The sequence below is a fragment of the Corvus kubaryi genome, unplaced genomic scaffold, assembly GCF_017639235.1.
Source record: "Corvus kubaryi isolate FWS band 111438036 unplaced genomic scaffold, C.kubaryi_AGA036_p1.0 37308, whole genome shotgun sequence".
Taxonomy (NCBI): Eukaryota; Metazoa; Chordata; class Aves; order Passeriformes; family Corvidae; genus Corvus; species Corvus kubaryi.
The window spans coordinates 7,335,467-7,362,833 of NW_024581096.1; positions in this window are offsets into that span (position 1 = coordinate 7,335,467).

The following is a 27,367-nucleotide window of genomic DNA, read 5'->3' on the forward strand; positions in this document are numbered from 1 at the left end:
CCAGCTACCAGGATGAAAATTAACTCTATCCCAGTTGGACAGCTGTTAATGTAATATACTGTGAGATTTAGTATGGTAAATGTCAACATTTAACTTAGAACCACTAAGCAACACTTTGACAAGTAATTTCAACTTTTTTCACCTACACAGAATTCTTTCATGTACACACAGTTATGAATGTGAGTGTTTGCCTGTGCATGTTAAACCTTTTCATATCAAATATTTCTGCTTTGCCAGGTTTTTTAAGGCAAAAAGGCTAAAGATGCATGTTTTCAATTGTAGAAAGCTTTTGTGCTTTACTAACATACTTTTGTATAATGTAGCAATTTAAAAATGACTGTTACATTTCATTAAGAATTAATCTGCAGCGTTGTTTTGACCAAAATTCCACAGAATGAATATTATGGAATCATGAGTTCAATTAGATATGAATGAAAGTAATCATGCTTGCTGTGCTTAACTATGGATAGAAATAAAAAAAAGTACTTAAGAAAAATCCAAAATGCCACTAACGTAGTTCTACTAAAGTGTGAAAATAGGAAAGGAAGATTTTGAAAAGATACTAGGTAACAAAATCCCATGAGTATTTTGACTTCTGTAAAATAATGGCTTCCTAATTTAAACCCAGATAATACTGCTTTTACTATGAATCCTTCATAGTGAAGTGTCCTTCATGGGCTCTCTCTGTGAACAGCAAATACTGGTTCAAAATGTTGTTCTCATTAAAAAAATAAAAGCAAATCTCTTTCAGAATTCAAAAGAGTTACTTTCTAGCAGAAAAACACGAAAAAGCACTTAAACTTGTTAGTGTGCCTTCTCTCATACCAAACTACTTTCCTATACGTGTCGTGATTGCACTCAAGAGTCAACATATACAAAGTCCTCTGAATTTTCAGCAATGATGCTTGGGCTGTGATTTCTTCACTGCCAATACAGTCTGTTTAGTAGGGGAGAGACAGAAAAGCAGTTTCCTGGCTACTGTTACAGTTTAGTACATCTATCAAATTTTATTTTCTCCTTTTTTTCTCCCCCAGGAAATACACTTTGTATAACTTCACCCTATTAAGTTCTGAATGAATCATATTATAACAAAATTGTCTTCCAAGCAACTTCTATACCTCTCTATTCTCTTTAAGTTGGCATAAAAATCTCCTGGTCATGATCCAGTCCTTTCTTCCCTTTGCTAGGTTTGCTATTGAACACCAATGTTACCCTGGAACATACTGACGGATATTTTGAGATCCCTGACATTGTTGATTTGTGAAAGGGAATGCATGAAAGTTCTTTTTTTTTCATTTTTCTTGAGATAATCTTTAACCCTTAGGTGTTTAGCTCTTGTATTTCATTTGCTAGAATAATTAACTTTGGAAGGGATCTCAAGGTGTCATTCCTTCAATCTATGTTCACCTAAGGTGCTTGTGATTAATTTGAAAAAAAAGAAAAATGTTACAGTCCAGTTCAGAATTATCCCCTTTGACCTACAGCTTTTTACTGGATTGGGTAAAAGCTTAAGTTCTAAAGAGAACTAAAAAGATAATTTAAATATTTAATTAAGCTGCTAAAAATTACAGTAAAGAATTTATTGAACAAAACTCCTCATCTCTAGCCAAAAATATATTTTGCTTGTTTCAGTGTTATCTGGAAATATAAAAAGATTATGCCTTGAACTGTGGAATTGTAATGGATCTGGTTTTTTACCAGTATTTTCTTTTTTATATATTCAAGAAATATAAAGACAAGATAAATATACTCAACAGGAGAATGACCCACAGGTTTATATTTGGGTTTGGTTATGATGATTTTATGATGATTGGGGTTGGTTGTTGCCTATCAGCTTTCCTTTCTAAAACTATAGCTAGAAAAATAATACGGGCTTCTTTTTGCTTTAAAATGCAACTGTAAAATAGTAAGCCATTGTCTTTACATCTGACATACTAATTTTTACTTTGTACATCTTTCTTTCTTAATAATAAGAAAAGGAAATTGGTGCTTGTAGATGTACTTCAAAACAGGGGAAAGGAAAAAAGCAAACCTAATGAACAGTGAAAGCAGAAGAGAAGCATCCACTCTCCAAAAGATTTAAGCAGTTCAAACCCAACCTTGTGGGATGTGCAGAATTCCTTGGCTGAAATAAATAGATAGATACTTTCCAGAAGAAACAACAAGGTTTCTTAAGAATATAACTACTGAAAAATGAATGATGCCCAGGACATTTACAGCAGGTATTTTTGGACAAGTATGTTTCCAAAGACTTACTTCAAAATTAAACATCTATTTATGTTGCAGGTTTATTTTCCACCATTTTATTAGACACCAATGCTAACCAACATCTGCACTTGTAGACTTATTAGGGAGGGAACAGACTCAAAGGTGAACCACATGTTTTTGGTTTGGGCTTTTTTTTTTTTCCCCAATCATGCCAAAATACAGCATGCCTGAAAACTTCTCTTGCTTGGACAAGAGTAAAACAAGACATTATTTGTATTGCTGATGCCTCCCAGGCATCTCTTCTTTATAGGAAGTGCTGCAAATTTGCACATTCTGCATCACATTGGTCTGAGATAAAGGAATATCTGAATCTACCATTTGACTAAGGAGTGATTTAAATGAACTTCTGGAGTATTTTTCCAATTTTATATAGCCATAATTTTATTATATAAAGACTTTACGATCAAGAACAATGCTTATTGGTCATATGCCTGGTAAGTTATATAGCAAATATAAAGCATGCACATTATTTTGCCAAGAAAATAATTTTCTTTTTTTGTGAGATGATAGTGAACTGAAAATTATGAGTTGTAAATCCTTGCACTTGTTAGAAAAGATGTACCAAAACTGCTTCTACATCTACAGTATTAAAATGGTCCCCTTATTCCTCTGTCCTATTCTTATGATAATCCACAGTTTTAGGAACATAGACAACTATTAACACATTCTTCTTTGTAGAATTATATTTTTGGAGAGCTGGAATACCATAGAGCAATATTTTATTTATAGAATTCAAAAGTTTTGTTTGGAATGTTGTTTCTGCCTTTTTACAGTTATTTATTTTGAATGTGTCAAGTCATTTTACCAATCTGTAATGAGCAGGCTTGCACAACCAGAATACTTTGAGGTAGGAAACACATTTCCATTAATTTGAAGCAGCCATTCTGCTGACAAAAGTAGTTTGGTATGTTGCATTTATATCTTGATCTGTCCTGTAAGTAGCATTGTTGTGACTTTAATGGGGGTCTTGAGAATATTCCAAGAATATGAGAATATTATATGAGCATATTATAGTGGCCTATAACTCTAAATATGCTTCAACATCTGTAATCATTGTCATTATTTGAGATAAGAAACTTCTCAGATTATTTTGGAAATAAAATGCTGGCATATATAGTCTTTTGCTGATACGTCCCACAGTGAAGAGTGTCTTGGAGAAGAATATAATCAACACATATCAGGTTATTGTGCAGATAATTTAGGGACCAAGACAAAACTTTGAGAGTGATTAGAAATATCTGACACATCTACTCATTTTAAGGTGATTACTACCCTGCAACTTTTACTTGCTTTTACTTTCCTGAGAGTTAATGTATTAGTGATTTCTAGAATAAAGTATATTATAAAGGCTTTTGAGGATACTGAAATGGAAGACCTCAGACTACTGTTGAAATAGAAATAGAAATAGAAATAGAAATAGAAATATCACAGAATCACCAGGTTGGAAGAGACCTCTAAGATCATTAAGTCCAACCCATGCCCTACACCTCAATTAAACCATGGCACCGAGTGCAACATGTTTTTTTAAACACATCCAGGGATGGTGATTCCACCACCTCCCTGGGCAGACAGTTCCAGTACTTCACCACTCTTTCCGTGAAAAACTTTTTTCTAATATCCAACCTATATTTCCCCTGGCGCAGCTTAAGACTGTGTCCTCTCGTTCTGTCAGTTGCTGCCTGGAGAAAGAGACCAACCCCACCTGACTACAACCACCCTGCAGGAAGCTGTAGAGAGTGATAAGGTCACCTCTAAGTCTCCTTTTCTCTAGGCTAAACAACCCCAGCTCCCTCAATTGTTCCTTTTATGGCTTGTGTACCAAGCCCCTCACCAGCCTTGTTGCCCTCCTTTGGACACACTCAAGTTTCTCAATGTCCTTCCTGAACTGAGGGGCCCAGAACTGGACACAGTACTCAAGATGTGGCCTTACCAGTGCCGAGTACAGGGGAAGAATGACATCCCTGGTCCTGCTGGCTACACTATTCCTGATACAGGCCAGGATGCTGTTGGCCTTCTTGGCCACCAGGGCACACTGCTGGCTCATGTTCAGTCTGCTATCGGCCAGCACCCTCGGTCCCTTTCTGCCTGGGCACTGTCCAGCCACACTGCCCCCAGCCTATAACGTTGCAGGGGATTGTTGTGGCCAAAATGCAGTACCCGGCACTTGGACTTATTAAACTTCATCTTGTTGGACTCTGCCCATCTATCCAACCATTCCATGTCTCTCTGCAGAGCCCTCCTACCTTCCATCAGATCGACACATGCTCCCAGCTTAGTGTCATCTGCAAATTTACTAATGAAGGACTCAATACCCTCACCCATGTCATCACTAAAAGTATTGAACAGAACAGACCCCTGAGGGACACCACTAGTGACTGGCTGCCAGCTGGATGCAGCACTGTTCACCACCAGTCTCAGGGCCCAGCCATCCAGCCAAGTCTTAATCCAGCAAAGAGTGCACCTGTCCAAGCCATGGACTGCGAGCTTTTCCAGGAGTGTGCTGTGGTAGACAGTGTCAAAGGCCTTGCTGAAGTCCAAATAGACAACATCCACAGCCTTCCCTGCATCCATCAGGCAGGTCACCCGCTCATAAAAGAAGAACAGGTTGGTCAAACACGACCTACCCCTCCTAAACCCATGCTGGCTGAGTGTGATCCACAGACCATCCTGTAAGTGCTGCATGATGGTGCTCAATACAAACTGCTCTATTACCTTGCCAGGTATCGAGGTCAGACTGACTGGCCTATAATTACTAGGATCCTCCTTCCTACCCTTCTTGTGAATGGGCGTCACATTGGCCAGCTTCCAGTCATCTGGAACCTCACCAGTGAGCCAGGACTGTTGGTAAATGATGAAGAGTGGCTTCGCAAGCTCATATGCCAGCTCCCTCATGGGATGGATCCCATCTGGTCCCATAGATCTATGAACATCCGAGCAGCTCAGCAGTTCTCTGACTGCTTCCTCCTGGATAACAGGGGGACCACCCTGCTCCGTGACACCATCTACCAACCCATGAGGACAGTTGTCCTGAGGACAAGCCATCTTCCAACTAAAGACTGAGGCAAAGAAGGTGTTAAAACACTTCCACCTTCTCCCCATCTGTAGCTAGTAAGTTCCCTCCTGTATCCAGTAGAGAACAAACGTTGGTCTTCCCCTTCCTTTTGCCATTAATATATTTGTAAAAACATTTTTTATAACTATAACAACTATAACTATAACTATAACTAACTACTATAACTATAACAATAAATATACTTCCATTCGCTTTTAATTGAAGTTCAATTCAAAAAACTTCAAAGTGTAGAAAACCTGTAAATCAAAAATGCAAACGCTCAAAAATTTTTTCATTTTATATCATTTATAGATGCATAATTGGGCTTCACTCAACCTTTACGGTTTGAAGTTCACTTTGAAATTATTGAATACACACATAAATTCAGACGAAAAGCTAGGGCAGAAAATTAAACTTGTGGTTTCTTCCCATAATAACTCATGGCTCATTAAAGTTCAGAATCTTTGTGCTGTTTTTTACAGTGTTAGCTCAGTGCAGAGAAGAAAAAATCCCTTGTATTTCAAAACTTTAATTTTCTTTACATTGTTTTCTGCTTGATGTACATGCTGCATACAATTTTCAGTCCAAACTAATGGAAGGGATCACATCTTGATGCTAAGAAATACCTCAATTTTCTCCACATTTACCTTCTTTAGAGTCACTCCTTTTTTTTTTTGAATTGAGTTTTTCTTAAACTTTAATCCTAACGAATAATTGTTCTGACTAGGAATGGCCAACATCCTTTTATGTCCATGCTTTTTTTTTATGCCAACTCTGAACTGAAGATCAAGATAAAGAAATGTGTGCCTTTGTGCCAGTACAGCTGGTATGTTTTTTATCAACCCTGTCTTACCTGACTTCAGTGTTAAACAAGGATCATTCCTTTCAGGGATGTAAACAAACAAATTTTCTGGAAAAGTAGCATTCAGGCAAAACCAGTTTCTTTTCTGAACTCCTTTCATATACTGTCTACCTCAACTTCATTCTCAGTGGAGAATTCATTGTCTTTAGTTGTCTTCAGGACAATGATCTAAAAGGACACATAGAACAATGAAAAGATACTGATACTGAATCTTATATGATAACATCTTTTCCACAGTGTCCTGGCCCACTGGACTGAGAAAAAGAAGCTTCACTGACCCTCATCTCAGGTATGTGTAATTTTGCTTCACAACTGGTAGACAAAGTCCCTGACTCAGTCTCTGGACACGGCTATTACAATTTATTACAATTTTCTCCTGAATGTTCATTGTTTGGAAATAGGTTACTAGGATTGGTGAACCCCTTGTCTAACGGACATTCTTCTCCTTAAAGGTCCTGCTCTAACCCAGGATTCACAGTGCATGGAAGCTGTTGAAATACAATGTCTGAAACTCTTTGCCCCTACAAGCTGCTATGACCTGAGTTATTTGCAAATTATGACTTTGCCTAAAATGGCAAATATATCCATCCTTCTAATTTTCTGGGATATTAAAAAGTTCAAAGGATGAAAAAAAGTAGGTTTGACACATTTAGGAATGTTTAGCCTGGTTGAAGTTTTCTCGTAATACTCGGTTTGAGATATCTGAGTGATGTGGAAAATCTTATAGCCAAAAATACAAAACTGGGTAATTGCAATAATAAAGCTTCAGACAACTTCCATTTTAAAAATGAAATTTTTCACCAAATTTGAAGGACTTGCAAATGCCCAAATCATCTGTTTATTTCACTAAGTGTTCCATAATTGCTTCTTTTACCCTACTTTATCTAAATTTGAGCAATGTTTTTATATATGCTTCTCATTAAAGATCTTTTTTACTTATTAAATCTGTATTAGCAAGTACTTCGCTATTCTATAACTACCATCATCTATTTCATACAAAAATGCTACAACCATTTTTTCTCTGTTTTTCCACTACTATAAAACACTTTTGTCTACCTAAAAACCATACTGCAGGTAGCAAGAAAAATTCATGCCTTGTGCATGCACAGATAAATCTATTTTTGTCATTTAAAATGACAATGGCTACCCAATAGTGAGTGCTCCTAAGAAGTCAGCAATAGATAGCATTACTTATTTTTTCTTCATGACTTAAACAGGTACTCCTAAAATGTGTTTATAAAGTGAGACTGAAGATTTTCAAAATATTTTTAAATTGTTTTATAGGGACCCATATTTATTTTATATCAAAAAGATACTTTTCAATTACCAGATTCCTCCTCAAAAGCTTGTTCACACTTCTGTGTTTTTTATCTGAAAATTTTATCCTTGTATGACAGTCTAACAGGTAGGTTAGAATGAGTGGGACTAATTTTTCCTACACAATAACAAGAATCCAGAGCCCAGTTACCATTATTCAAGTCAAAACAATAGTAATGAATCAGGTTTATAGCACTAATTTTCCTAATTGCTCCAATCCTTATTTTTGCAGAACAACAGTGTATGTTGTAAGCACTTGCTGTCTACAGATAGAGTGGCAAACTGCTTGAAGCACCCTGGGTAAAGTGGATGTGAATGAGTTTGAACTCTGCATACATACAGAGATGGATACCTGTATATTTCAAAGGGCATGGACATCTTTAATTTTTGGATTTTTTCTCCCTTAAAACTAAGATCTGGTGAAATGCGGTGAAGCAGATTAACAAATGGACGACAACAAGTAGTAGTCACATAGTATTTCCGTAATCTTGACAGGAAAACTGGGCACACAATGTTGTTGGTTATTTATTTGCATAAAAACCCTTCTTAATAGGCAGTAGAATTCTTTAAAAGCAATATTCTAGAATTCTTTAGAGATGAGAATACAGATTCCTACTTGAAACAGGTCACTGACTCATGGATACCAAGTAATCTCTGAGGTATTGCAGAGAGGGCTGGGATAACTCATAGCTGACACCTACTGTAATGCTGCCAGAGTCAGGGGTCTTCTGCTGAAAGTATGTCTTTGAATGTTTACTATATATTAAAGCAACCTGAAGGTGGTCAACAGTCTAAGACTGAGATGGAAAACAGTAAGTTGCAGGTGATCATTTTCTATTCTCTCTCAGTGAGCATACTGGTATAAGCCTAGATTCTTTTCTTCCTGCTTCACCATTTTTATTTCAAAGCAAAGTATTGCTTTGTCAGGAAGCCTGGATATTGAATAAGAGGAAAAGAGCAAACTTAGCTGCACTTGTCAAAGGAGATAGGGCTTGTTTTATACATAGTCAGTTGAAGATTAATGGAAGTAAATTATTCTGGAGACCCAGATACTGCAATGATCAGCAATATGGACTGTCTATACAAATAATTAGACAACATTATGCATAATTCACGAACACAGACTGCTTTGTGTTACAGGGGACTTCAGCATCATGAGGATAAGAAATCTAAAAAGACAAAGAGATATTTTGATAAATGACCAGTTCCACCCTCTTCTGCTCTTTCCCTTTCTGAACATGGCACACTGTCTGTGATGGAGCTTTCTGTGCTTGAACCACATGCCCTTGCTCTGGTGAAATGTGTTAGCCTCCAGGAATGGCTGCAAAGAAAAAATTTATGTCCTTGGACTGCTGAGACAGACAAGCAACTTACTGAACACCTACTGTGAAAAGACCAAGAACTCCAGAAGAGAAATGTCCTCACTAGTTCCACTTGTATGACCTACCTCCTGCACATACCCTTGTGTGTATTTCATTGGCTTCAACTAGCCTCAGGAACAGTTCTATGGATTAAACATAAATTATTTTAATTGTATGCTTAAAAGTAGATTTCATCTAGAGCAGTCTGTACAAGTCAAACCATCCTAACATCTTTCTTCCCTTCTGTGCACTTGGGCCCATGAAAATATGACAAAAAGGGAAAAGAGATATGGATTAGATGTACACTCAGCTTAAAGTACTTGCAGTCCCTCATATTTTTAAACTTGTTAAATTTATGAAAATTTAAAAATTAAATAAGTTTAAAATCATATTTCTAATCTAAAATATAGTAGGTTCAGACTAGATAAAAGGAAGAAAGTTTTTATGATGAGTGTGGTGAAACACTAGAACAGGTTGCCCAGAGAGATGATGGATGTTCCATCCCTGTAAAAGTTCAAGGTCAGGTTGGACAGGGCCCTGAGTAACCTGATCAAGTTGAAGATGTCCTTGCTCTTTGCAAGGGAGTTGGACAAGATGGTCTTTACGGGCCCCTTCCAATAAAAACTGTACTGTGGTTTTATGATTCTAAATAGTCTAAACATACAAATTCAAGAGAGAGGAAAAAATAACTATTAACCAGTCATCTACTTCCTATCTTCCCACCTGACTTAATAGGAAGAGAGAGAAGGAAAATAAGTTCTTCTACACCACCATGTCATAAAGGGACATATGATAGAAATTAATACTAACGGGTATGGAGAGGACAGCACGTCCTTAACTTTTGCCCTTTGCCAGTGTACCTGTGCCCAAAATACAGCCCTTCAGATAAAAGCAGTTGCTAAGAATGAAGGCCAGGATGCTATCCAACTGCAGATATCTCAATTATGAGCATTTTCTTACTATTTCATAGTAAAATAAAATAATTTAATGCAATACTTCTTAAATGTTCAAAACAGTAGGAAAAAAAGAGAATAAACTCTATCACAAGACTTTTCATTTACTTGTTCAGCTGAGCAACAGACTATTAGAGACTTGCAGAAAGGAAGACACATGGGTTGAATCACTGAATAGAAATACAATACCAAAACTTTAAATATCATTTAGACATTGAATAGTTCCCAGTCCACTGAATTTGATGCTGATACATATAGACTTCCTTTGAAAGAGCAATGATATGCATGCCTTTTGATCAATGTCTTGGGATAGTCTAATATTATGTCACTTTAAGGTAATAAGAAGTCTACAATTGTTTCTTTGGAGAATACTTGTGTGTAGGAGAACTGTCTAACAGAATAATATATGGAATGCTAATGAATTGTAACTGTAACTCTTTGCATGTACATGTCTGTGCATTACAAGGTGTGTTTACAATTATCCATGGGAGGAACATTTCGTTTTTGTCCCTGGTGAACCCAGACTGTCTTCAAAATGTGCTGAGAGAATATATTCCCACCTTCAGAGGCACTAGCATTGATGCTGTCCTCCACATTTCAGATTTGAAACTTGCATCTTACTGGTCATGTGTGAATGTTACTTCCTGACTTATATGTGTGCATATACTTGATTGAGGAAGCACCTAACTACAATTAAAATATGTTCCAGTCTCCTTAAGCAGAGTGCTGACAATGGGATATTACAGTTGAATGAACGGAACAGATTTTGTGATCAGGGAAGTTAATAAAGAAATATCCTTGTGATAATCAGCTCTGGTTTTGTACTAAAACTGGCATTCATTTTTGCTGGATGAAATGCAATTAATGCAGGTTAAATTTTTTTATTGTTTTGTTTGGTTTGGGGTTTTTTTTTGTTTGTTTTTACATTTTTAAGTAAAAATGCTAAATTTCTCACAGCAAAGTACAATTCCTAGATGATATTTAAATACATGTAATTTTAAGCAAAGGATAAAAGATATGGAAATAAAAGCAAGTGTTTCATTTTGAAAGATCTCTTCATCATATTTTCTTGACAAATTTTGTTACACGAGCAAGATAAAATGGGTCTTTTCACAACTCTAATAAAAAGTCTAGTACATGTAAACTTCTCAGCCAAACATACTATAAAAGTATTCCAGTATCTTAAAAATTTAAATAATTGGCATTAAGAGAATAAAAGTTTTTGTATTTTAAAAGCAGTAACTATTTTTTGTTAATTATCTACACCTCAGAAAATTTGTATGTTAGTTGCTGGATCAAATGATCATAGAAATAGACTGAAAATGAATATGAATTTTCAGAAGCGGCAGGATTGTGCAGACAGTTTAAGGAGTGATAAAGAAAGAAGTACTTGGTTTCTGCCTATCTATAAATTAGTAGTATTTATAATGTTTTCACAGGGAAAGTACTAGGCATCTTAGAAAATTGATATTTGGATATATCAGGATGGGTGGATCTCAACATTTGTGCATAAACTTACCAGGATACGTACTGCTATAATTCCAGAGTGAAATGATGATGTTTACCTTTAGTCAAGTAAATGAAGTCCAAAAAAAGCCAGGAGAGAAGTAGCATACTGTTAACAAGAAGCCAGGATTTTGTATAAAAGAATCTTTGGTAGGAAATTCCTCTCATATTTTCCTACTGCTTTGTCCAGAACAGTAGACTTTAAGAGGATTAACACTGTTTTGTTAGCAAGTGATACTTACGTGATAGCTTGGAAATTTCTTTAAGAAATATTCAATTATACTAAGCATAATTCAGTTACACTTATTTAGAAAATAAATGATAGATCAGGCATTTCTCTTAAGCAAAGAAATCTAGTGGGATATCAGGTGTAAAAGCCTTCAGATGTTTCCTTGGTGACTCTTTACACTGTGCTCCTAGGGGTGATGTATGCATTGATACCTGACAGTTCTTGAAAAACAGCAAGATAGAGAAGCTCTATTTCTGTAAAGTAAGTATGGCATTACCTGTCCTAGCATTGCTCTGACAGTTAAATATCACACAGCAAAATTAACACAGTCCTGTCCCCCAGTTTATCCATTTAAGGGAATTTTCACACATGTCCATGACAATGAACTTTAGAAAATAGCACTGTCCTGGTTCAGTTCTCCTCAAACAGGAGTCTGTGGCTAGTTAGTGTCTCTGAGAGATCATCTGAAAAGAAGAAAATGGGAAGGAAGCAACAGCCCCCTCTGAGAAAGCCAGAGGACACCACCCCATTGGTAGGAGACTCTTGGGAAGACAGGGTTAGTTTGTCCAGTCTGTTTAGTATGATAGGTCAAGACAGCTGTGGCTGGTCATTGTCAAATGTTTAAAATAGCTTGTTAAACCTGCAGGGAAAAGACTCAGGCACAATGGAATAACTGCACTGCAAGCTATTGTTGAAGGGAAACTGAAAACTGAAAAACTTAACCTACTAAAATATGTATTTCCGTATTGGTGGAAGCTGTCTCAGATAATGGCAATTTTAAAAGTATTAAAATCCTTAGGAACAGATGAATTTTAGGTGTTGTATGTTTTACTGCTTGCTAATATGGAAAACTTAATCCACAAAGGAATCATTTATGTGACTGCAGAGTTGAGCTAGCCACTGCACTCCCAGACCTATATAGTCCTAGTTTATACGACTACATAGCTGAAATTTTCCATATTCAGAGGCAAAGAATTTCTTTTGAAAACCTACTTTCACATGCAAAATGATCTCTTGAGCTATTTCTTATATTTGAGGTTTGACCTGGTTGATATTTACAATCCTTGAAATTGTACTATTTGTTTTGATTAAAAAAATAAGAATACCAGATGTCACAAGTTAGAGTACACTTTGAAATACAGAACTAAAGGTCAAGGGTCTCATAGACAACTTCTCTTCATAAGAAAAACTTAGTTCAAAGTTAAGTATTGCTTTGTTCATACTATAATTAACAAACCGTACAATGGACCTTACAATGTCACCCTCTACTGTCCTTGCCACCTACTCTGTCCTGAATGAGGTCACGTAATGTTTTCATACTGGGTTTTCAGAGCTGGGATTCTGTTATGTAGACAGAAAAATAAGTAATTTTTTTAATGTCATATACTTCTGCATAATCACTCAAACATGGAGTTAGAAGGCTTTAAATTGATTGCAGGCTGTTAAAGCACTGAGTTAACAGAATAGAGGAAAACTCTTCTTGTATTTGAAGGTGTCTGAGTCTTTGAAGACATCTGTCTTTTGCCACAGTTTCCTTAAAAGTGTAGATTAAAAAATATTTGTTTAGTTTTTTTCTCACATTTTATTTTGACTCATCTCTTTTCATTCCAGTGTTACAATAAATCAAGCATCATGGAACAGCTAGACATTTCAGTTAACTAAGACTTGTGATTTGGAGTGAAATATCTGATTCTTGATGAATTATCTAAGCTTTCTGCATGGTGCCTGGGGAAAGGGTGGACAACTAGGAGATACGAAATACTCAGGGAGCAGGACTACACTGCAGGAGAATACTTTGCCTTAGCTCTGGATTCTTTTAAGTCCAAATATGAAACATGGGGGATATTAAAAGGAAAATGTTTCTATTTCAACCATTGAATGTATTTTGATTGTATTGTGAAGCAAAATTTTCCTATGACGTTGGCCAGGGCTTTTTTTCCCTCAAAATATTTGGTCAAATATATGTATAGTGGTCAATACACAAAATTAAATATGTTATTCTGAACACACTCTGAATAAGCTGACCAGACCCAGTACACCTGAGTTGACAATTCTTTGTGTCCAATTCAATCATGACTTAGGCTGTGGTAATTACACAAGGCAGCCAGCAGCCACTAGTAGCGAACTTGATTGGGAAAGTCTTTGTGACTTTTCTTTAATTCTTCTGGCATGTGAACACTAGGAACAGTGGTCCTAGTCATAGGACAAAGTCAGTACAGAATTTATAACTGATGTTTAATGCTTCTGATGTTTAATGCTGTGTTGGAAGACTGAACTTGTTGCTCATTATAGCTTGTATAGCTCCCCAAATACTGATGGGTCAAATATTAAAACCTGAAATATGGATGAAAAAACTGATCTCAGGTCAAAACTTGAATAAAAATTTGAGGTGGGAAAGGATTCACTTCTTCCTTTTTGATTGCTTGATAGGATTTCTGTTTCGTGAATGTTCTATATACTCAAACAAGTATTATCCTGTTCATGTAAAAGTTTTCAATTAATTTTAGAAAAAAAGAAAAATCAGTAAGGCTTTCTGAATTGTTTTGTATTTATCATTCTTTATGGAATAACTTACTGGAAAGAAATTCTGCAGGTAATAATAAGATAACAAATTTCATGGTATTCCTTCTGATCTGTTTCAAAGGTGCATGTCCTCTTGAAAGACGAAAGTGAAATGGCAATGTGAAATCAATTGAAATTATGTATTCAATTGCTTTTTAAGTGTTCCAGCCTAAATATTACTTGACAATTTAGACAGACTAAATTAGTATTCCTTGAATGAGTGGAGTTTTGGCATAAATGCTGATGACAATTACCAGAAATTATCTCTGAATTGAATATTTATTGTAAATGACAACTGGATTACCAAGTTTTCTGTGGTTTCCACAGAATAACAGTAGATTAATATAGGCCTGTACAAGATTAGAATGCCTCAATAAGAGAAAATTTCTGTTGGGTGTTTTTAAGTCTAAGGATGAGCATGAAAACTAGAAGGAAAACTTCACAGATGAAAAACATAGGATCACAACTATTAAGATTCTTACTCCGTTTTTATTTTCTGATTTTCTCAAAATCTTAGGTGCGTCAGTACAGACTGGGAGTGACCTGATGGAAAGCAGTACTGCAGAGAAGGACTTGGGAATCCTGTTGGACAACAAACTGCCCATGAGCCAGCAGTGTGTCCTTTTGGCCAAGAATGGTATCCTGGGGTGCATTAGAGATCATTGTCAGCAAGTTATTGGAGCTGAACCTGCCCCTCTACTCATCCCTGGTGAGGCCACATCTGGACTGCTTTGCCCAGTTTGGGACCCCTTAGTGCAACAGATACAATTAAGGAACTGGAACATCTCTATTACATGGAAAGGCTGAAGGAGTTTGGCCTGTTCAGCCTTGAGAAGAGGTGACCTCTTGACCCCTGAGAGGGGACCTCATCAGCATCTGTCAGTGTCTGCAGGGAGGGGCCAGTGGAGGGACCAGGCTCTGCTTGGAGGTGCTGAGGCAATGGGCAGTAGGTGAGGCACAGGAAGTTCTACCTGAACATAAGGAAGAACTTCTTTACGGTGTTTAGTGACCAAGCACTGGAACAGATTCCCCAGGTGCCTTGGTTTTTTAGACAAAACTTCAGGAGGAAACACTCTGGAATGAGTGTTCCTCCCCTCTTCCTCCATCAACAAGACAAATGGGTCACAAGGAGTGAAAGTGGGAAAAAGAAACCAAACTGTTTATTAACACAAGAACAAAACAGGGTAGAACAGGATAGAAAAAAACCCTTGAAATACAACAAATTCCCAGAGAGGGAACAGACATGCAGGCTCGGACCAGCCGGGGCCGCCCCTGCAGGGTCCCCGGGCCAGCGAGGAGGGAAGGGAGGCAGTGAGGCAAGGGGAAGGAAAGGGAAAAAAGAACAAGAAAAAAACCCAACAGCACCTTTCCCAGCTAGCTGGAACACAAAGGAAACCAAAGAGCAGCACAGCGCTCCTGGCACGCTCCCTCCTGAGCCCCGCTGAGCCCCAGAGCCCCCAGGCCGCCCTTGGGCCTGGCCATTAAACTGCCCTGCACTGGGGTCCTGTGACCCCGCCCCTGGGTCCATCAAAAAGGCACAGCATCCTTGGGCATTGAGCGGACGGTTAAAGAATAAAGCGGCTTCATAACATCACCCCAGGACATTCCACCCCTTATTCCATACTGTCTGCTCAATGCCCAAATTAATACATTTCAACTTTAAACATACATGTTTATACATATATATACAGCTATGAATTGGATCTCTCAGGCAGGTCCCTTGACTTTGTTCTTTTTGATGGCAAAACCAGCTTCCAGGAGAATCTGGATGGTCTTCTCTCCTTTCCCAAACACCTCCAGTGCTGTGTTCCCCCACACAATGATGTCATCAATGTACTGGAGATGTTCTGGAGCCTCACCCTTTTCCAGTGCAGCCTGGATCAGTCCATGGCAGATGGTGGGACTGTGCTTCCACCCCTGGGGCAGTCGGTTCCAGGTGTACTGCACGCCCCTCCAGGTGAAGGCAAACTGAGGCCTGCACTCTGCTGCCAGAGGAATGGAGAAAAATGCATTGGCAATGTCAATAGTGGCATACCACTTTGCTGCTTTGGACTCCAGCTTGTACTGGAGCTCCAACATGTCCAGCACTGTAGTGCTCAATGGTGGAGTCACTTCATTCAAGGCCCAATAGTCCACAGTCAATCTCCATTCTCCATCAGATTTGCACACAGGCCAAATGGGGCTGTTGAAGGGTGAGTGGGTCTTGTTGACCCCTTGGCTCTCTAGCTTATGAATCATTGTGTGGATGGGAATCACAGCATCTCGATTTGTTTGGTACTGCTGGCAATGCACTGTCGAGGCGGCAATTGGCATCCACCGCTCTTCTCCCTTCAGAAGCCCAACTGTAGAAGGATTCTCAGTCAGCCCAGGCAAGGTGTTCAATTGCCGAATGCCCTCTGCCTCCACAGCAGCTATTCCAAAGGCCCACCTGAGTCCCTTCAGGTCTTTGAAATACCCACTCCGGGGAAATCTATGCCCAGAAGACACGGGGCCCCTGGACCAGTCACAATAGGATGTTTCTTCCACTCTTGTCCAGTTAGGCTCACATTGGCTTCAGGCAGTGTCAACTGCTGTGATCCCCCTGTTACTCCAGAAATAGAAACTGGTTCTGCCCCCACGTGTCTTGATGGAATCAAGGTGCACGGTGCACCCATGTCAACCAAGGGTTTGTATTTTTGTGGTTCTGATGTGCCAGGCCATCGGACTCACACTGTCCAAAAGACACGATTTTCCCTGGCCTGTCCCTGGCTAGAGGCAGGGCCCCTCTAGTCCTGGTTATCATTCGAAACTGTAGCTACTTCCCTTCTGGTGGAACTCCCTCTCTCAGCATTGCCATCCCTCAATTCGTGCACCCACGCTGCCAGGACAGAAGTTGGTTTTCCATCCCACCTCCTCATGTCTTCCCCACTGTCACACAGGAAGAACCACAGTTCATCTATTGGGGTGTACCCTCTCTCCCTAGCTGTGGGACGTCTGCTTCTGGTAACAGGGCCTCTGGTCTGCACTGATGTGATTTGGAGAAGGCCCTCTTTCAGCTCCTTCCTGAGTTTCTGATGTGTCTTGTCCATCCTATCTTCCATCTTCTGTTCCTATCTTCCATCTTCTGTGTGGTCTCTGACAGACTCCTTTCCACAGCTGCAATTCTTGCTTGTGTTGGACTGTGCACAGTGTCTGCATACACCCGGAGCCTCCTCACCATAGAACTCACTGTCTCATCCCCATCATTCCACATCATCACTGCTAAAGCAGGGGTGTATTCTGGTGGCGCATGTTCAGCAAATTTCAGCCACATCATCGGTGTGCATTTTACCATGTCAGGGCTCCTAATTGCTTGGTCACCTGAGAATATGATCTCTATCACTGCCAGCTCTCTCAGGCATTGAATCCCTTGTTCCATGGCCTTCCAGAGGTTTAGCTGCAGCTGGAGATCTTCTCGGCACAGGTATCTTTCCTTCACACTTCTTAAGAGCCGTGTCCAGAGACTGAGAGCTTGTCATCCCTGGTCGATACTTAGATCACATGACAGGGATCCCAAATGCCTTGCTTCAGTGCCATCCAGAATTGTACCATTGCCTGCAGCATCCCAGATTCGGACCATCCAACTTAATATAGTCTCATCAGGCCGTCGGGTGTAATCCTTCCTCAGGGTACAAAGGCTCTCTATGGACAGGGACTCAGTGATGATTTCAGGTTCCAATTCCTCTGCCAGCTGTGAAGGTTGCCCATCATCATCCACTGGGCGAATGGATTTGGCTCTATGTTTCTTTCTCTGGACAGGGGCAATTGTTATTGGTTTAGGTTCCCCATCTGCTTTAGCTGCGGCTGGAGTGATTGGGGTGTTTACTGGCTTATTCTCCTACTCCTCTGGCTGCCCTACAGTATCTAGCAGCATGTGGTAAGTGTTAGCCAGGACCCAGCCCATGGCAATGAGCTTTTTCTTTTCATCCGTGTTGTTATTGCAGCTTTCCTTCAGATACCTCCTCACCTCAGCTGGATTCTGAATTTATTCAGGGGGGAAGTTCCAGGCTCCTGGGTCAGAAAACTGCTTCAGGGTCTGGCCTATGTCCTCCCATAACCCACACCACTTAGGATTTTCTACAACTGGGGCAGGCGTCTGGGCAACCCCTCTGGAAATCTCAGCCCTTATTTTAGATAAGCTGGAGACCACATAGAGAAACCCTGCTAGATAACATAATAAGAAAATGGTATCTTTGACATCCACTTTCAAAAGGTGATGTGCCAGATCTGAAGGGGAAGAAGGAGATGAAGAACTGGGAATTATCATCCCCTGCTTTTCCCATAACAAACTGGGTGTAATTACTAATACATTCCAAAAGGAAACTACCAAAGCCAGAATGGAAAAACAACATGACATACACATTCTCGATGGTTTCCATTACGTCAGCCAAACTTTGAGAAATCACTAGCACCAGGCATATCAAAATGGCAGTCCTGATTCTTATTCCTGACTTATAAAAAGTGTAAGCCAGGGGCCCGACTGGCCATACCTGTGGACATGTACTGATGGCTAAGTTCCACAGAAAAATTATTAAATCAAACAGTATGGTCTTACTGCTGTACCTCAATACAAAAGTGATTCAAACCAAAATGTTTTGGTTTGTTTTTTTCCACTTTCACATGTCCCACAAGTTGGGTGCCAAATTTATGTCTCAGGTTTTGAGAAAAAACTTCAGGAGGAAACACTCTGGAATGAGTGTTCCTCCCCTTTTCCTCCATCAACAAGACAAATGGGTCACAAGGAGTGAAAGTGGGAAAAAGAAACCAAACTGTTTATTAACACAAGAACAAAACAGGGTAGAACAGGATAGAAAAAAACCCTTGAAATACAACAAATTCCCAGAGAGGGAACAGACATGCAGGCTCGGACCAGCCGGGGCCACCCCACGGGCTCCCCGGGCCAGCGAGGAGGGAAGGGAGGCAGTGAGGCAAGGGGAAGGAAAGGGAAAAAAGAACAAGAAAAAAACCCAACAGCACCTTTCCCAGCTAGCTGGAACACAAAGGAAACCAAAGAGCAGCACAGCACTCCTGGCACGCTCCCTCCTGAGCCCCGCTGAGCCCGTGGAGCCCCAAGCCGCCCCCGAGCCGTTGGGCTCAGCCGTTAAACTGCCCCGCACTCAGTCCCGTGGCCCCGCCCCCGGGTCCATCTTAAAGACACAGCGTCCTTGGGCATTGAGCAGATGGTTAAGGAATAAAGCGGCTTCATAACGTCATCCCAGGACACCAGGCTGGGGAATCTCCCTCAGTGGAGATGTTCAAGAACCATCTGGACATCCTGTGCTGTGTGCTCTAGGATGGCTCTGCTTGAGCAGGGAGTTTGGACTAGATGACCCACAATCCCACAGTGGTCGCTTCCAACCAGACAAATTCTGTGATTCTGTTATTTTGTGAATATGTGATTTTATTCATGAAACACTTTTCTTCATTAACGAAGCCTTTTGGACTAAGAAGGAGAAATATAGACAATCTTAAAATTAGATTTCATCATGTTAAAAATATTGATTGTGCACTATTAATCATAGCACTTTTGAAATCACTGCAAAATGTGACTTATTCCTTAGGCAAGCAAAAGTTCTACCCAGGTAGGTTTTATTCCAAAAGTTAGATAGACAAGAGTGTCCCCTTTGATTTAACATTGGAAGAGTATTCATTATTTTAGTCTAATACTAAAATTGGACATATGTTTAATTTTTTTCTTAAACGAAAGAGTCTCCTCTCTTATAGAGATGTCAGCATCTTCCTAGACAGCTCACCCATTTGCTTTGTTAATTTCACTGTTAAAAAATATTTCTCAGTAGTCAGTCGAAATTTCTCCTTCTACCTTCTCTGCCCCAGGCAGAGAGGAATAAATTATTCTTGTTTGCAGCAGCTCTGGAATATATTTAAAAATTCAAAAAGCATTATGTCACAGTCTTTTTCTTTTCTAGACTAAACAGTCTTATTCTCTCAGCTCTTGCCTTGCAAGACCATTTTAGCAGCTCTCTGATCATTCATGCTGCCATTCTCTAGATTTTTTCTATTTGAGCATGTTTCTCTTGACATGGCAAATCTGAATCCCAAAATACACTCCTTTTATTAAAGGCCACATTGAATGGTTTGAGTTGAAAAGGACATTGAATGTCACATAGTTCCTGTTTATCACAGAAAGGTCTGCCTTTAGAGCAATGCCATGAAACTGTTGACTTACATTAACCATTAAATCCTTTTCTGCAGATCTGACATCCAGCCAGTTATTTCACAGTCTGCTCTTGTGCAAGTGATTATTCATGCCAAGTGCAATGCCTTGTTTTCCTCCATTTGATTAAATCAACAATTATCTTTTCTCTGGTTACTAAGGGAAATAAAGGATCATGGTTTGTACTCCCAGTGTGCATGTCAGCCCCCACATTTTGATCTTGCAAGACTGAATTTCCATGGTTGGGCTCCCTTGCCATGCACCTACAGGTGAGAAGCCTTTCCCAGTACTCTCCATTGGTAGAATGTGGTTTGTACAGTGTTAGAAACAACACATAACTAGTACCCGTTATTTCTGGAAGTCTGTACTTCCAAAGAAATATTTCTTTCTCTGTGTTCTTCAGAGGCTTCAGCTAAAGCTCATTTTCTCCTCCTGCCTCAACACTTTTCCTTTGGCTTATCAATACCAAGGCCAAGATAAGAGTTGATTCAAGAGCAGTACCTGGCTATGTTAGATTGTTCCCCCTCTTTGTCATTTTACATCCAACCTGACATTTTGTCTGGTTTATCCTATTTACGGTTCCTCTCACCCTGAACAATGAGCAGTAATACAGTGGGAAGCTAAGGATATTTGAGCACTATTTTGCACAGTGTTACCATAATTGTTTTAATTTATAATGAAAAGTAAGCTAATTGAAGAATGTTTATTCTTTCTATGTCCTCAGTTATTTTGTTTCCTTTTATTCATGAGTATGATTGCTACTGTGGATGGATGGGAAGGGGTTTAGCAGATGAGAATAATGTCATTCTGACTTAATTTAAACACGTGTTAATGCCCATCTCTCCAGGCTTAAGAGAGCCAACACTTCAGCTTCTCCTTCTTTACATTATTTACAATTTTATTTTGATGGACTTTTTTTAGACAGAGTATGACCTTTGTGACCTTTCAAGAATTGGTTTCTCCAACCTTTGTATTTTAAACTGGGTGAACTCTGCTTATATATAACAGTTAAAGTTATTTTAATCTTATACATCTATATCTATATCTATATCTATCTATATCTATATCTGCATTATTTCTCATTACACCCACTTCAGAACTTTCTAGTTGAAACAGAAGCAGACTATGTCAAGTCATTGCCAGAGTGGCTATTCTCTTATATGTTTAAACATCAAAAGAGTAAAAACTCCATTTTACAAAATACTGGAATTATTGTCTTAAATATGCAAATAGTCCCTGTGCAAAAGTGACACATATGTTAGAAGTCTTAGGTCTTAATGAATAGATGTCAAAAATCATTTTAATTATGCTACTCCTGGCAGCACTATTATGACTGCACTGGTTACCAATTGCCTTGTCTAAGCTTACAACACCACCCATGTGGAAAGCAAAGAAACCTCAGTATTTTCAACCACACATGTTTATGTGCTACAGTTAACCAGTGAATTGTAGGACATTATAGTAGTGGTCCAACTTGGAAATGAAAAGTTAATACTGTTAAAGCTGTGCATCTCCCTCCTTTGCAGGTTCAAAGGCTTTAAGCATCTCTGATATTCAGATACAGAACAGAGTAGATGACTGATGAGTGATACAGTGCATCCACTCTTTAGGAGAAACAATTTTTAAAAGAGACCACTAAATTCTTTACACTTAATATTAAACTTGAGAAAGAAGCTACACACAAACTGCATGTGTACAGTAATCCAGGCAATTCTGGGTAGATCTGGAAACACTGTATAGTTTTTGTGTTTCCTTAGATATAACTCCAGCCTTGCTGCTATGTCAAGGCTCAGGGATATTACAACTGACAGTGTTTAGCAATTGCCACACTTATTGCTGTGCATTCGCCTCAGCCCATTTAAAACTCTCAGCCAATATATGGGCTTGAGTACACTATTAGGGTCAACCATGGGCTGCTCCCAGTAGTCAGGGCAAGGTGGCTCTGTTTTCAAGGGGATAGATTTAATACAAGATTTCATATGAGATATAGATCTTTTATATCAGCCCACTGAACCCATAAGGGATTACTGATATTGACACACTTTAATACTAGGAAGACAAACAAACAGCTTTTAAGAGAGCACAAAACACTTTTGATTACTTACTCAGACTGAAATTATTGATTGTTTTATCAGGCTGGGTGCTTGTATGAAAAGGGCAGGGTCAAGGAAAGAAATAACAAAACAAAAAACCCAGAAGAGATGAGTGGAAGTCTTAGGGCAAGCTGTACACAGGCAGACTAGGCATATAACTAGGCATAGCTACTGCTATGCCTTGGCATATAACAGCCTTATATGCCCTTGTGAGTGTAAGTATGTGTGCTTAGAGACAAAGTATTCTATCTATTTTATTTTTAATTGTTGCAAATTACATTTGGGTTGGATTCTGTGATGGCTAGTGCAAGCTCTCCAATTATTTTAGCTGTCAACTGCATTAGATTTTCATTTGTTGTTTAACAACAGCCACCATCTTGCTTCAGAAAACTAAAGTTCTTGTTATATGTAAATTTCTGGAAAGATATTTGGGATAACTTCTAAGTGACCATATTATAAAGCCTTTTATGATTGCCAGTAGTGTTGTTATAAATCTATTTTGCATAATAATTAAATAGTATCACTCCAACCTCGAGAAGTCATAGACCTTTTGTCATCATTAGACAAAATCAGGCTGAGTGTAAACAAAGCCTAGTTTCCTCCGTGTTTTTGTATTTGTATGCAGCAATTGTCAGCATGTCGGCAGTGGACAGTGATAAAGTGCATTTTTCTGCTTGGGTGGTTAGCCCTTTCATTTTTACAAGTGACAAAATAAAAATCTGTTGAAGAGTGAACATGCTGCTTTCACTGTGTCATCTCAGCCCTGCGGGTCATTTTATTATAAAAATGTAAAAATCCAGTCAATTTTATTTAATCAGCTGAAAAGGAAAAGTGTTTCCAGGTCATTAATCAAGTGCTCCTTCTCTGTGGGAACTTGTCTCTTCAGAAACTGCCATCTGAATCATTAATAAAGCTGAAAAGATTTTGTGCCAGCAGGTTTTTGAGAAACCTAGATGTTATCAATATAACTGGAGTAAAGTAATTTGAGGTCAACAAATATAGCTTTATATATTCATTGCTTCAAAAGCTGAATATTGCTTATTAAAAACCAATTAGTTATTTTTTTAAAACATTTAATTGTTGGAAAATATGCAACTGTTTGGAAGGTATTTGATTATATATTCCATAATTACGTGTTTTCTTTAATGTTACCTAACCATATATTTACAGTAAAATTTATGTGAATTGATCAAAACATGATGAGACATTAAGAAGAGATAATTACTACTGTATCTATAATAATAATAATGGTAGTAATTAAACCACAGAGAGCTACATTCAAATAATGTCAAGCTGGAGATTCAAACCTCTATTAACAAAGACACTGAAGGCACTCACTGCATTGTTAGCACATTTACCTCCATGCACGTCTTGGTGCAGTGGCTTGTGCTACCTGTGGTCAAATCTCTGCGTACCTTTTGTGGCAAGCAAGGAGAACACACTTTCCCATCCCGTGAACATGTTGTGTGATGAAAAGTGTTTCCACCCCACAGGATAGGCAAGCTGAGAATCCTACAAAATGTTGGAATTGGTAGTTTAAAAAGAGACAGGTAGAATGTGGTGGAAAATAAGCACGAGTTCAGGAATTACACTGGTGGCCATTCATGTTCTTACCTGCCCTTGGGAGACTAAGCTCTCATTCCCCATTCTTTCACCTGTTCTCTGGAAAGAGAGTAGTACCAAAAGGAGGACATTGAGTTTCATAGACGAATAGCCTGATATTTGTTTTCATTTTGCATGGGGAGCATAGATTCAGGTATCTGCTTTTCATCAAAAAGAAAATATTTGAATCCAGGTTCGCAACTCTTTCCTCAGGACTGGTTTCTTATTTCCAGGCTTCCCCTGAAAACTGTTCATTTGTTTTTGACTAATCTGAGCACATTAATTGGAAAACGCCTTCTGTCAGGCATTTTCTATCCAGATTACTTTATGAATACCCTGTTTTTGTTTATACCAATAGTCTCTGGAATTAGGAAGATAAGAGAAGCTTACTTGATTTTTTTTTTGTTTTGTTTTACATTGTATCTTTTGTAATTCATTGGATTGGCCCCAATTAAATTAATTAACTAGCTTTTCCTAATTACATCTAGTGTTTTGATAGGTAAGAAATTAGTTTTTTTTTCTGAAAGTGTTAAAGTTATAGCTGCAAAAGGTACATAAATCCATGTCTATTCAGCAAGGCAGTATTTCAAACTATAGTTATATGGGTGTGCATTTATTCATGCATATTCTAGTGACAAAATTCATACATACTCAAGTGACAAAAAATATGACAAAAAATAGATCCCATGTCAGTTTTTCTCTGTAACTTTAAAGGTATTTAAGATCTCACACAGAACATCTTATATCTGAATTAAGATGTTGACTTCTTCACAGTGAAAGTTCATAGCCTGTTACAGTATTTTGAATTCTGAATTCAGAACTATCAATACAACTTAAATGGCGTTATATTCCTCTTAACAGTGTGCACTTAACAGCTAATGTTAATCACCATCATCCTCACTACATATTGTAGACTGAAGACTTTTCCTAGATGGTCCTGTATCTCTATAGTGAGACTGCAGACAGTGTAAATTCTGCATAACACTCTGGATGTCCTTGCTTATGTCGGACTCAATGTGGGACATGGTTATGGTAACATAACTGCATGAAGCTTGGCACAGAGGCTTGCACCAGGCTGCTGAAGAGCCAAAATCTAATTGCATTTACACTGTTCAATTCACTTGGAGTTACTTGTTTGTACCTGTGTAACGAAGTGAAAAAGAGCCTGCAGGTCAACAGCAGCAGTAATTACCTGTCCACTAGGATGTGAACTGAGGTCACCAATGCATTTCACACAGTTGACCACACAGTCATTGGATGGTAAGATGTCTTGTCCTGAGAAACAAAAGCTACTGCTAACATGAATTTTGTAGTGGAGGGCTTCAGAGTCCATTTACCAATCCCCAGGACTCAATGGCTCATGAGACTAGTAATGTGTTATAAAGTCTCTCACCATCACAAACTTACACTTTTAAGAGTATGTGTGCGTGTGAGCGCACGCTGCTTTTTTCTCTCCCTGTAGAAAATTGACTAAGGTGTCCTGCTAGCATTGGGGAAGAGTATCTTTACCCCACCGTGATAATTTGAGAAGTGGCAGAATTCAAAGTAGATTTCTTCTTTCTTTCCATTGTACATTATTTCTCTTCAAATGAAATGTCAGAGTTATTTTAGTCTTAATATAGGTTAATCACTATAACAGTTATCTAAAATAAAGAGAGCTGTGTAAATAATCTCATTTTATCTCTTGATTTTCTCCAAAATTACTATTTCTGTAATTATTCTGTATCGAGAAAAAAAAATTTATGAAGTTTTGTTTGAAGCTAAAAGATGATTGAAAAAAAGGCTGCCTTGAATCACTAAGCTCTGACAGGATCTAAATTATCACTGCGGGAGTAAAGATGGTATAAAAATGATGAAACAGCTAGCAAGGAAGCTTAGTCCCAGTACAAACAAAAATTCCAAAAATTTTTTGATAACAGACCTAGTAATTTTTCACTAATTGCTGTTAATTATTGTTGGCAAGAAAGTATCAACAATTCTCATTTAACTATGTCAGTTGCCATTAATATAAATCTTTCAGGACTTATTTTTATGCACACATATACTTTGCACATCAGAAAACCAGTATTTTGCAGTCGTAAAATAGATTAAGCCAGGTCAGAAAATATGGAACAACATCTACTACTTCCAAATTCACTAGTTTTCTGGGTTTGTTCCTTTATACAGACATTTTCTCCTCCTGTAAAAGTGCTGACTAGTTGGTTTCATAGAATCATAGAATATCCTGCGTTGGAAGGGGCCCACGAGGATCATCAAGTCCAACTTCTGATGCCTCACAGGACACCCCAAGAATCACACCACGTGCCTGAGAGTGATATCCAAATGCTTCTTGAGCTCTGTCAAGCTGGTGCTGTGACCACTGCCCTGGGGAGCCCGTCCCAGTGCCCAACCACCCTCTGAGGGAAGAACCTTTTCCTGATCCAAGCTAAATCCCTCCTTGTCCATGCCCGTCCACCCAGTTCCCTTCCTCCCTGATGCACCCTCATACCCTCCCCTTGGGTCCTGTCACTGGTCATCACAGAGAAGAGATCAGTGCCTGCCCCTTCTCTTCCCCTCACAAGGAAGTTGTGACTGCAATGAGGTCTCCCCTCAGTCTCCTCCAGGCTGAATGGAACAAGTGACCTCGGCTGGTCCTCATATGACCTCCCCTCAAGGCTTCTTCACCATCTTGGTCACCCTCCTTTGGACTCTCTCTAGTAGTTAAAATGTCGTTTTTACACTGTGGCACCCAAAGCTGCCCCAGCACTGGAGGTGAGGCCGCCCCAGTGCAGAGCAGAGGGGACAATCCCCTCCCTTGCCCGGCTGGCCATGCTGTACCTGATGCCCCCCAGGACACGCTTGGCCCTCCTGGCTGCCAGGGCACTGCTGCCTCCTGTTCAACTTGCCACTGACCAGGACCCCCAGGGCCCTTTCCATGGCACTGCTCTCCAGCCTCTCACTCCCCAGTCTGTCCATACATCCAGGGCTGCCCCATCCCAGGTGCAAACTCTGGCACTAGTTGGTGATTTCATAGCCCTCTGATACAGGGTGGTGATTTCATAGCCCTCCAAGTCTCTCTGTGGGGACTCTCTGCCTCTGAGGGAGTCAAAAGCTCTTCCCAATACAGTATCATTGGCAAACTGTCCCGGTTTGGCAAAATTTAGAAATATATCCTCTGAGAGAAGGCAGGTTACAAACCACCCCTCCCCCACCAGGTTTGGGGAAAAAATACTTTTTCCTCGAAGGAAAGTGAAAGAGATAAAAACTATTTATTTAACAAATACACAGGAAAAAGATAGTAATGCTAAATAATGAAACCTCTCATTGTAGAGAGAAAACCTGGGAAAATTTCAGAGTCCTTCCGTAGTCTCTCCCTCCCCCCCCTCGGAG